The following is a 10,125-nucleotide window of genomic DNA, read 5'->3' on the forward strand; positions in this document are numbered from 1 at the left end:
ACAGGGCTGTTATTAGAATTAAATGAAATGCCACAAAACAATTGATAAACTTTACATTATTTTGCAGATACAAGGGACAATAATTATAATAAGATTATGATGGTGGTTAAAAGGAAAAAAAAAACAGATCATAGTTAATCATCAGTAACCATTTAGCATTGGACTAATTTTTCTACAGGGATTTTTCCCAGAAAAATAATTCCTGCCGACAAGTGGTTCAGGCCAACGGATAACAAAGGAACAAAGGGATTTCTGGAGGTTAAGTAACTCAGGGTGAGCCGGGCTCGGTGGCTCAGCCTGTAATCCCGCGCTTTTGGAGGCCGAGGTGAGTGGATTCCCTGAGCCCGCGGGTTCAAGACCCGCCCGGGCAACTTGGCGAGACCTCATCTCTACAATAAATCAAAAAATCAGCCGGGCGTGGTAGCGCGCGCCTGTAGTTCCGGCTCCTGGGAAGGCTGAGGCGGGAGGATCGCCGGAGCCCAGCGGGTCGAGGCTGCGGGGGCCGGAGCGGCCGCTGCACTCCAGTCTGGGCGACCGAGTGAGACTCCAACTCAAAAAAAAAAAGTAACTCAGGGTGTTTTGTCTCTTACACAATGATATGTTGAATTTGAAAGACTGTCATTTAGATACCTTTGGCTGTAAGTACCAGAAAGGCCTGACTCCGGGTGTCTGACACCACGAAGGACGGGCAAGTCCAGCTGTGGTTGGTCAGGGTCCCAGCTCAGCTTGTCTGTAAGTTTCCCAGTTCTGCCCTTCTCCGTGTGTTAGCTTCTTCCTCAGCTGTAGCGTTTTTAGCTTTCACATCCAGATGGGATAGAAGTGCAGAGGTTGAAAAGGTCAGATTTTTCAGTAGTATCTATCTAAAAGCGAAGAAAATTTTCTAAAAGCCCTCAGTCAACCTCTCCTCATATTTCTTTGGCCTGAAATAGATACCATGGAACTACTATAAATGGCTTCAAATACTCAGAATATATTTGCCTGAGCTGGGGATGAAGCCAACTTTCCCTGAACCGCAGGCTGGATATTTGAACAAAATTAGGAAGGAGAGATCTATAGAGCTCTGACGCTGTAGCTTTCTCACTGTTCTGTCTTTGTCACTAGTCCTACCTTCCAGGCAGCAATTAATGATCAATAAAGGTGATATCTCTGGTAGAGGTAGAGGAGAAACTGATTATTAATACCAGTTCTGTCTCCAGCCAGCTTGTCAATTGTAGAGCAATGGGGAGTACCTAGAAATTAAACCAGTCTGAGTTTTGTCAGTATTCTGTTTCTTTGTCGTATGTTACCTTACTGTTGTGATGTTAGAGTGAATAGCCATGTTGGGAATCAGAAAAGCAAGTTATACATAATTATGATAAGTTTAATGGAGACAGCAATTTTTCAGGAATCTAGAAAGTAGAAAAGCAGCAGTTTGGAAGATTGAGGAAAACTAAGTATCTGAGATAACAAAATAATTATCTGAAATAGAGAATAGCATAGAAAATGTGATTGAACACATTAGGAAGGTCAAACCAAAAAAAAAAGGAAAATAAAAAAGCAAAGTTGGTAAAGAAGACCAACTGGAAAATGAAGGACACTAACATTCAAAATCATTTTAAAGAAACTGTAATGTGAGCCGGGCTCGATGGCTCAACCTGTAATCCCGCGCTGAGGAGGCTGGGGAGGCTGAGGTGAGTGTATTGCCTGAGCCCGCGGGTTCAAGACCTGCCTGGGCAGTAAAACCTCATGTCTACAATAAACCAAAAAATCAGCCAGGCTTGGTAGCGCATGCCTGTAATTCCGGCTACTTGGAAGGCTGAGGTGGAAGGATCACCGCAGCCCAGCAGGTCAAGGCTGCGGTGGCTGGGAGTGGCCACTGCACTCCAGTCTGGGCAACAGAGTGAGACTCCAACTCAAAAAAAAAGAAACTGTAATGTGAAAAGAAATACACTTGAGAGCCAGATATGACCCTTGGGCTGCCAATCTATGACTGTTAGCAGGGGAATGGAGGAGAATCATTTGGAGGAGAATCATAGGTAATTTCTAATATCTAAATGTAGACATCTGTAGAAATATGAAGTCTAATCACCACTCTAAAACATTTCTGTTCTTGATTTTTAAAAAGAAAAAAGTTAAAACCAATTCTATCTGGTTCAATTTCCTTTGTATAAATTATTTATAATAATATCAAATAGAATAAGATTCTCTAAATTATTATCCTAAAAATCCTTATGTTCTCAAGACTGATTATCAAATAAATAAAAGAGCTCATGTTCCTTTGTGGTACGTTTTTTAAGTGCCCAGGATATTCAGTTATATTTCTCATTTCTACTCAAGTGGTATTGCATCTAACTGGAGTTTAATACGTTTTATTTTCCAAACCAACGTGTCAAAGATGGCTGCTTTCTATCTCTTTTTTAAGCACTCTGAACTGTATGTGCCATCCATTTTTAAACAAAGAGGTGTGAGTGACTTCCTATGCCATCTTTTTATAGAGAGTTTTGTTTTACAACTGCGGTAGTGCTAATGGTCATCCCACAGTTCAGCTTTACAATCTTATTTCTTCTCAACCTATTTATTCTCACTCCCCACTTGAGTTACCACAAAGTCACTTTCTCAACATGTCAGAAGACCAGAGACATGATTGCATAACTGTCAAAATAATAAAATGTCCGCAAATGCATTGAGACAGGACAAACATACCTGAATCTATTTTTGGCTAGTGAAAATTCTTACCATTTTTTGGCCACGTGAACAGTTCACGCACATGCAATCTCAGCTCAATGCAAACATAGGCAGTAGCTTTGATTTGTTTCTATGGTTTCAAATCACTGCAAATGACACCTATGATGCAGCTTACTGTAATGCCTCCTGCTAAAACTCTGGTTGCAATGCCTTCTTTCTCTAACTTCCTTTAAGAAATGCTATCACAAAACCAGCAATTCTGATTTTTCAAGTGGTTTTAAATCACTACTTTAAGAAGGTAACTTTTGTAAGTGTTTGATAGTCTTTGATTATGGTCTAGACAGAAAAGGTTTGGGTTAGGTTGATGAAATATCTAAATGCCATAAAGGAAAAATGTGAGTTTCAAGTTTAAAAAATAAAGCACTCGGTCTCCTCTTATGTTATCTGGATGATTCTTTTGACTCAATGTCTTATCACCACAGATATGTGAGTTCTCAATAAGCTTTTCCTAATCTTCTATGAAGATAGTATTCTGCTATGTAATTATTCACTTTAGACAGCTGAAAAAAAATTAAGAGGCATGCTAGATATGTCATAAAACTTACAAAATTTAAAGAGCCACAAGCAAGTTTAGAGATATTCATCACAATGAGGGTAGCCAGAAAAAATGGATTTCTGAATTCTGGTCTTACCAGTTCCTGGCAGTAAATGTTGTGGAGAGATATTTGCAGAGTGAAGACTTTGCAAAAATATACTTTATTCTACAGGGCTTTGACTAGAAACTCCTTATAAGACTTCTCCCATTATGTGAATTGAATGGTGTCCCCCCAAAAGTATATCTCCCAGGGCCTTAAAGTGTGACCTTTTGGAAATAAAGTCTTTGCAGATATAATTAGTTAAAATTAGGCCAGATTGGAGTAGGCCACACGTAGGGTGTCCTAAATCCAGTCACTGGTGTTTTTATAAGATAAGGACAGAAGACAGATACACAAAGGCACACAGGGAAGAAGGCTGTATGATAACAGAAGCATATATTGGAGTGATGCAGCTATAAGCCGTTAACACCAGTGATTTCCAGCAATCACCAGAAGCAAGGAGAGAGACATGGAACAGATTGTCACTCAGAGACTCCAGAAGGAACCAATCTTGCCAACATCCTGACTTCAGATTTCTGACCACTATAATTTTAAGTTAATAAGTTGTTCTGTTTAAACCACTCAGCTTGTGGTACTTAGCTACAATAGCCCTAGCAAACTCATATACCTTGTGGAGGCTTAGCCATGTATATGCCACAAGGACTCCCCTGCCTATCTTCCTAAGTCCTAGACGAAGAATTGCCCCCCTTAGTTCCTTTCTCCTAATCTACACCCTGCCTTTAGCCATCAAGTCTTCCTCTTTCACAAAAGAATGGTCAACCCAAAGAGAAGAGTGTTTCTTAAAGACTAGAGCACAACCAACCTAGTAGCCCATTCTACGTCATCCTCCCCACTGGATTTCACCTTAGCCCTCATTGAAAGAGAAGATCTCTTACAAATCAGATGCTCCATCTCTCCCAGAGCCTTGGGGATACAAAGAAAGGAGCGATTTAAAAACCATCCAAATGGAAGAGTTTTAAATTTATTTTCTACTAATTCCAAAATCTCTGAATCCTAATAATCACACACAAGCCTCTTCCCTTAAGTGGTTTGATAAGAAGAATCGAGCTCTCTCAAGTTGAAGGAGTGGGCCGAGAGGACACTTTCTTGGGGTTTATGATGCACAAGTTCAATTACAATGTCATTCAAACAATACTCATGATTATCTCCATTTTGTCAGGTGCTATGGTAAGTAATGAGAAATCAACAATGAATAAGTAAACTCTTCCCTCACATTTGCTGCAGTATTGATAATGTCCTAAGGTAGAGCAAGACTAAACACAGAGAGACCAGTTTTAAATGTTTGCTACAATAACTCATGCAACTGGGAAGGAGAAGTAGACGGACTGATACAAAATTGAAGAGGTATTATTTAGAAGGACAGGGTCATGAGGGAGATGGAAGAATTGAGTTTCACTCTGTAATCCTGTAATTCTGTTCTGGAACCCTGGATTAGTGGTAGTGCCACTCACTGATTTGAAAGAATGGAAGAAGTAAATAAGACTGATAGATGAGATTATATATTAGGGACATGTTTAGTATAGCAGTTAGGATTATACTAGGGAACAAGAAAATTTAATGTAGTAGCTAATTCTTAATTATTCACAGATCAAAAACCTGGAAGCAGACAAACCAGGCTGGATTCTATATCTAAATAGTGCCATAGGGACCCAGTTCCTTTTGTCTTCCTGTTCTCTACCCTTATAGTATTTTAATAACCATAATCTCAAAAAGACTACTAAATAGGTCACATTTGCAAATGACCACCCTTAGCTAAAAATGCGTGATAGTTAAACATATGAGTTAAAGAATGCCCAAGTATCTGGTAAAACATTACTAGGTGTATCTTTGAGAGTGTTTCCAGAAAATATTAAAATTTGAATTGTTAGCCGGGCTCGGTGGCTCAGCCTGTAATCCCGCGCCTTTGGGAGGCTGAGGTGAGTGGATTGCCTGAGCCTGTGGGTTCGAGACCCGCCTGGGCAGCGAGACCTCATCTCTACAATAAATCAAAAAATCAGCCGGGCGTGGTGGCGCATGCCTGTAATTCTGGCTACTCAGAAGGCTGAGGCGGAAGGATCTTCGGAGCCCAGCAGGCCGAGGCTGCGGTGGCCGGGAGCGGCCACTGCACTCCAGTCTGGGCGACAGAGTGAGACTCCGACTCAAAAAAAAAAAAAAAAAAAAAAAAAAAAATTTGAATTGTTAGGCTGAGTAAAGAGATCCACTCACATTGGTGAGGCATCATCCAACCCTTTAAGGACCTGAAGAGAGAAAAAAGTGAAGGAAAGGCAAATTAATTTTTTCTCTCTCTCTCTCTCTCTCTCTCAGAGAGCGTGTGTTTGTGTGTGTGTATCTGCTAGCACACTATCTAGCTTCTCTCACCCTTAGACATCAGAGCTTCTGGTTCTCAGACCTTCAGCCTCAGACTGGGAGTTGTTACACTTATCCACTCCCGTGGTTCTCATGCCTTTGAATTTAGACTGAATTACACCATTGGCTGGTTCTCCAGCTTGCAGACAGCATATTGTAGGACTTCTCAGTCTCCATAACTGTGTGAGCCAATTCCCATAATAAATTTCCTCATATCTATCTATCTATCTATCTATCTATCTATCAATCATTTATCTATCTATCTGTTTCTCGGAGAACCCTGACTAATACAAAAGGAGACTTAAAAACTGAGTTTTAAAATTCTTATAGTCACCAAGGAAGAAACAGGAATGAATATTGAATAGGGCAGTCTGCACATTGAGACAGGAGATGTCTAGTAAGCAATTGTTTTATATCGCTCCAGACTCCAGGAGATAAGCTTGAGATCAAGAGTTTGAAGACACAAATATAAAGATGTCAATCAAACCCTTGTGAGTGTATGAGCTGGATCACTCATGGAAAGTGAGTATTGTGAAGCCTAGGAGAGAACCCTGGAAAACAAGTACATACTCACAGACGAGAAAAAGAAAAGCCTATGAAAGACACTAAGGAAGAGAAATAGAAAGGTAAGAGAAAACAGAGCGTGGATCAGCATGGTATTCTTTGGGGAAATATAAGTGGTTCAGCAGTGCTGGAATGTAAATAGCAAGAGGAGACCATTGGGGTCTGTAGTGCTGATGAGGAAGAGGAAGATCCTGAAAACCCTCGTTAACGTCATTCTCTCAAAGATCTTGAGCTTCTCCCTGTTTATAACATGGATCCATTAAAGATTTAAAAATAGGTAGGAAAAGGCAATAACCATCTTAGTTAGGAAGCTAAGTCTAATCCCAGCACCAACTCTATCTTTTTGTATGGTTTTGAGAAGTTCCTCAAGGTCTTTGAACCTATTTCCAATATAATAGTAAGGGTTCAGGCTAGATGATCTCTGGATGTCTTTTTAGGATCAATTCATGTTATCCCTAAATCACATTCTTATATATTCCAAACTAAGTTTCAATTCTGTTGCCCAGTTTCTAAGTTAGTAAAATATTTTAGAATAAATAATAATTTTTAATTAAAAATAAGAAAAAGTTATATTAGATGAATTTAGAAAATATCCAGTTAACATTTTTATTTTACAGTTAAGAAGTCTACACACTAGAGAATTAAGGCAGTTGTCCAATACTACACTATTGGCTGGTTGCAGAGTCAGAAATAAACACCTGGACATGTAAGTCTCACTTTATCACTCTTTTCATCACCCACACTGAACAATATAATCCCTGTCCTGAAGGAACTTGCTGTCTAGGCAGATCATGTAAAATACACATAGCCCTTAAATAGAGAACAATTCAAAGGAAATTCATCAATAAGTAAAAGGCGTATGCCATTCTTAGACTTTTTTTTTTTTTTTTTTGAGTTGGCATCTCACTCTGTCGCCAAGACTGGAGTGCAGTGGCCGCTCCTGGCCACCGCAGCCTCGACCTGCTGGGCTCCGGCGATCCTTCCACCTCAGCCTTCTGAGTAGCTGGCATGCGCTACCATGCCTGGCTGATTTTTTAATTTATTGTAGAGATGAGGTCTCGCCAAGTTGTCCAGGCGGGTCTCGAACCCGCGGGCTCAGGCAATCCACTCACCTCAGCCTCCCAAAGGCGCAGGATTACAGGCTGAGCCACCGAGCCCGGTGATATTATCTTAATAAATCAGGAGAAACTTGAACCTGGCCTGTGATGTTATGTTTCTTCAGCTTAATTCCAGTGGCTTAAATAGTAAGGCTTGTTTATATCTATTAATATTAATCAAATAAATGGGAAACGGGATAACTTACTTGGCCTTAGTCAATAGAAAGCTATCTATCAAATTCACAAAAAGTAAAGCTCTTTTTTCTAAATATTATGAAGAAAATGTCAACTTGAGATAGCACTTTGCTTTCAAAACTTCTCTAAATGCAAGTGCCATAGTTAATTCTTCATTTTAAAATGTTTTAAGTTACCTTATGTTAAGAGAAGCAGCATTATTAAGAAAGCATATTAAGTATGTGGCTTAAAATCTCTCCTGAGATTTGAAATAGGTTTTCAATCGCTTGGCAATTACTTACAGTTAGTTGAATTCATTCCATTTAATTTAATTTAACAAAATATCTTGGTACATCTTGGGTTTTGCACAAATCACTGCACAAAACCTGAAGAGTCACAAAAATGAATAAGACATCAATTCTTCCCTTATGTTACTGTATTTTTAATGATACATAATAATTGTACATATTTATGGGGCGCATGTGATATTTTAATATGTATATTCAATGTGCAATGAACAAAACAGGGTTATTGGGATTTGATAACTGTTGTTACTCTACTGTGCTACTGAACACTAGAACTTATCCCTTCTTTATAGCTGTATTTTTATACCCATTAACCAACTTCCTCAGGAAGTCATATGTTATTTTAAATGAAATAACACTTGTTGAGCACTCTCTGTGTATCTTTCAGACACTATAATAAAACTTCATAGCACTCCTCTAACATATTTGACAAAGGAAGTCAATGAAACCCAGAGAGATCAAATGCCTGTCCAAGGACACAGGGGTAGTAGTGGGAGCGATGAAATTTGAAATCAGTTTTGCTTTTTCTAAGTCCAGTCACTTTTTACCACACCATATTTAGCTACAAGGAAAAACAAAAGAGAGAAATAGAGTTAGCACTGAAACAAAGAAGAACAGAAATACAGATTAGGCCCAGAGGGTAAAACGTTAACTGCAATTCTATCTGTCAAATCTCCTGTGGGGGAAGCAAGCAGAAGAAGTGCTTAAAAAAAGCTATAGCCAAGAGTGCCAGTGAGAAAGAAGGGAGGCTGGGGAACACAACACACGCCAACCTGAAGAATTCAGTGTAAGACTCTAAAAGTGAGGGCTACACTGCCAGGGTAGGCAGGGATGGCCGGGGTAGGGAGGCGTGTCAAATCAGTAAGGGTGCCTGATCCTAATCCGGACGAAGTGAGGGCCAGTGGGACCCCCAAACGTCACCTGAACCTAGACCACTATGTACCCAATCCAGACTTGTACCCCCCATCTTGGAAATAAAAAGAGTGAGGGCTAGGAGTTGGGAGAAATAATTCTTCTTCAGGCTGGAATGCAGGCTGGAGTGCTGTGGCACTCTCATGGCCACTGCAGCCTCGACCTACTGGGCTCAGGCAATCCTTCCGCCTTAGTCATCCAGGTACCTGGGACTACAGGCACACACCACCACCCCTGGCTAATTTTTTAATTTATTGTAGAGACGAGTTCTCACCAAGTGACCCAGGCTGGTCTCAAACCCCTGGGCTCTGGCAATTCTCTTGCCTCTGCTTCTCAAAGTGCTGGGATTATAGGCGTGAGCCATAAGGAATCTACCATTTTAGCAAACTCTCCCCAATATTTCTAGTACACACTAAAACTTGAGAACCTTTCAATCAGATATTTGGCAAATATGTCACTACAATAAATTACTACATTTAATTGGTTGGTAAAAGATCTTTAAAAAGAAAGAGCTCACTTTACCCTTATAGCCAAATACCAAACATTTTAGAGGCTTGCCTCCTATGTGCATTTTAGGTAGAACTGGGATTTTCATGCAAGTACTTTTAACTGAGACTGATTCAGCAAGATGGCAAAAGAGGATTTTTCATTCATTCCTTCACAAAAACATCTCTTAGAAAAGTTGTCCATGCACAAAAATACCTTCATAAGAGTTAAGAAATCCAGATGAGAGATTATATCACTTGAGTAGAACACAGAAATAAGAAAAGATGCATTGAAGAGAACAGAAAAGAGGGTTTTGCATTGCCCATATCACCACTCCCACAAGCCCACACAGCATAGCTTGGAGAGAGACACTCTCCAGAGGAGGAGAGTAAAGTGAGCACTTGACTTTACCACAGATCCCAGCAATAAATCTCAAATAAATAACTTAAGATTAAACCACAAGAAGCTAAGCCCAAAGATAACAGAACAAAGGAAATAATAAAGAACAATAAATATCAGAATGGAAATAAATAAAATAGAGACTACAAAAATAGTAGAAAATAGCAATTAAACTGAATTCTTTTTTTAAAAAATAAACAAATCTGAAAAATCTTTATTTAGACTAAGAGGAAAAGATAGAAGATTCAAGTAAGTAAAATTACAAAAGAGGAGATGTTACAAATGATACCACAGAAATGCAAAGAATCACAAGACTACTATGAACAATTACATGCCAACAAATTGGATAACCTAAAAGAAACGGTAAATTACAACCTGCCAAAGCTGAATCATGAAGAAATATAAAATCTATGCAGAACAATGATGAGTAAGGAGATTGAATTAGAAATTAAAAATTTCCTAAAAAAGAAAAGTCCAGGATATGATGGCCTCACTGGTGAATTCTACCAAATATTTTTAAAA

Source organism: Carlito syrichta, unplaced genomic scaffold (assembly GCF_000164805.1).
Source record: "Carlito syrichta isolate Samal-C Ts95f unplaced genomic scaffold, Tarsius_syrichta-2.0.1 Scaffold304453, whole genome shotgun sequence".
NCBI lineage: Eukaryota > Metazoa > Chordata > Mammalia > Primates > Tarsiidae > Carlito > Carlito syrichta.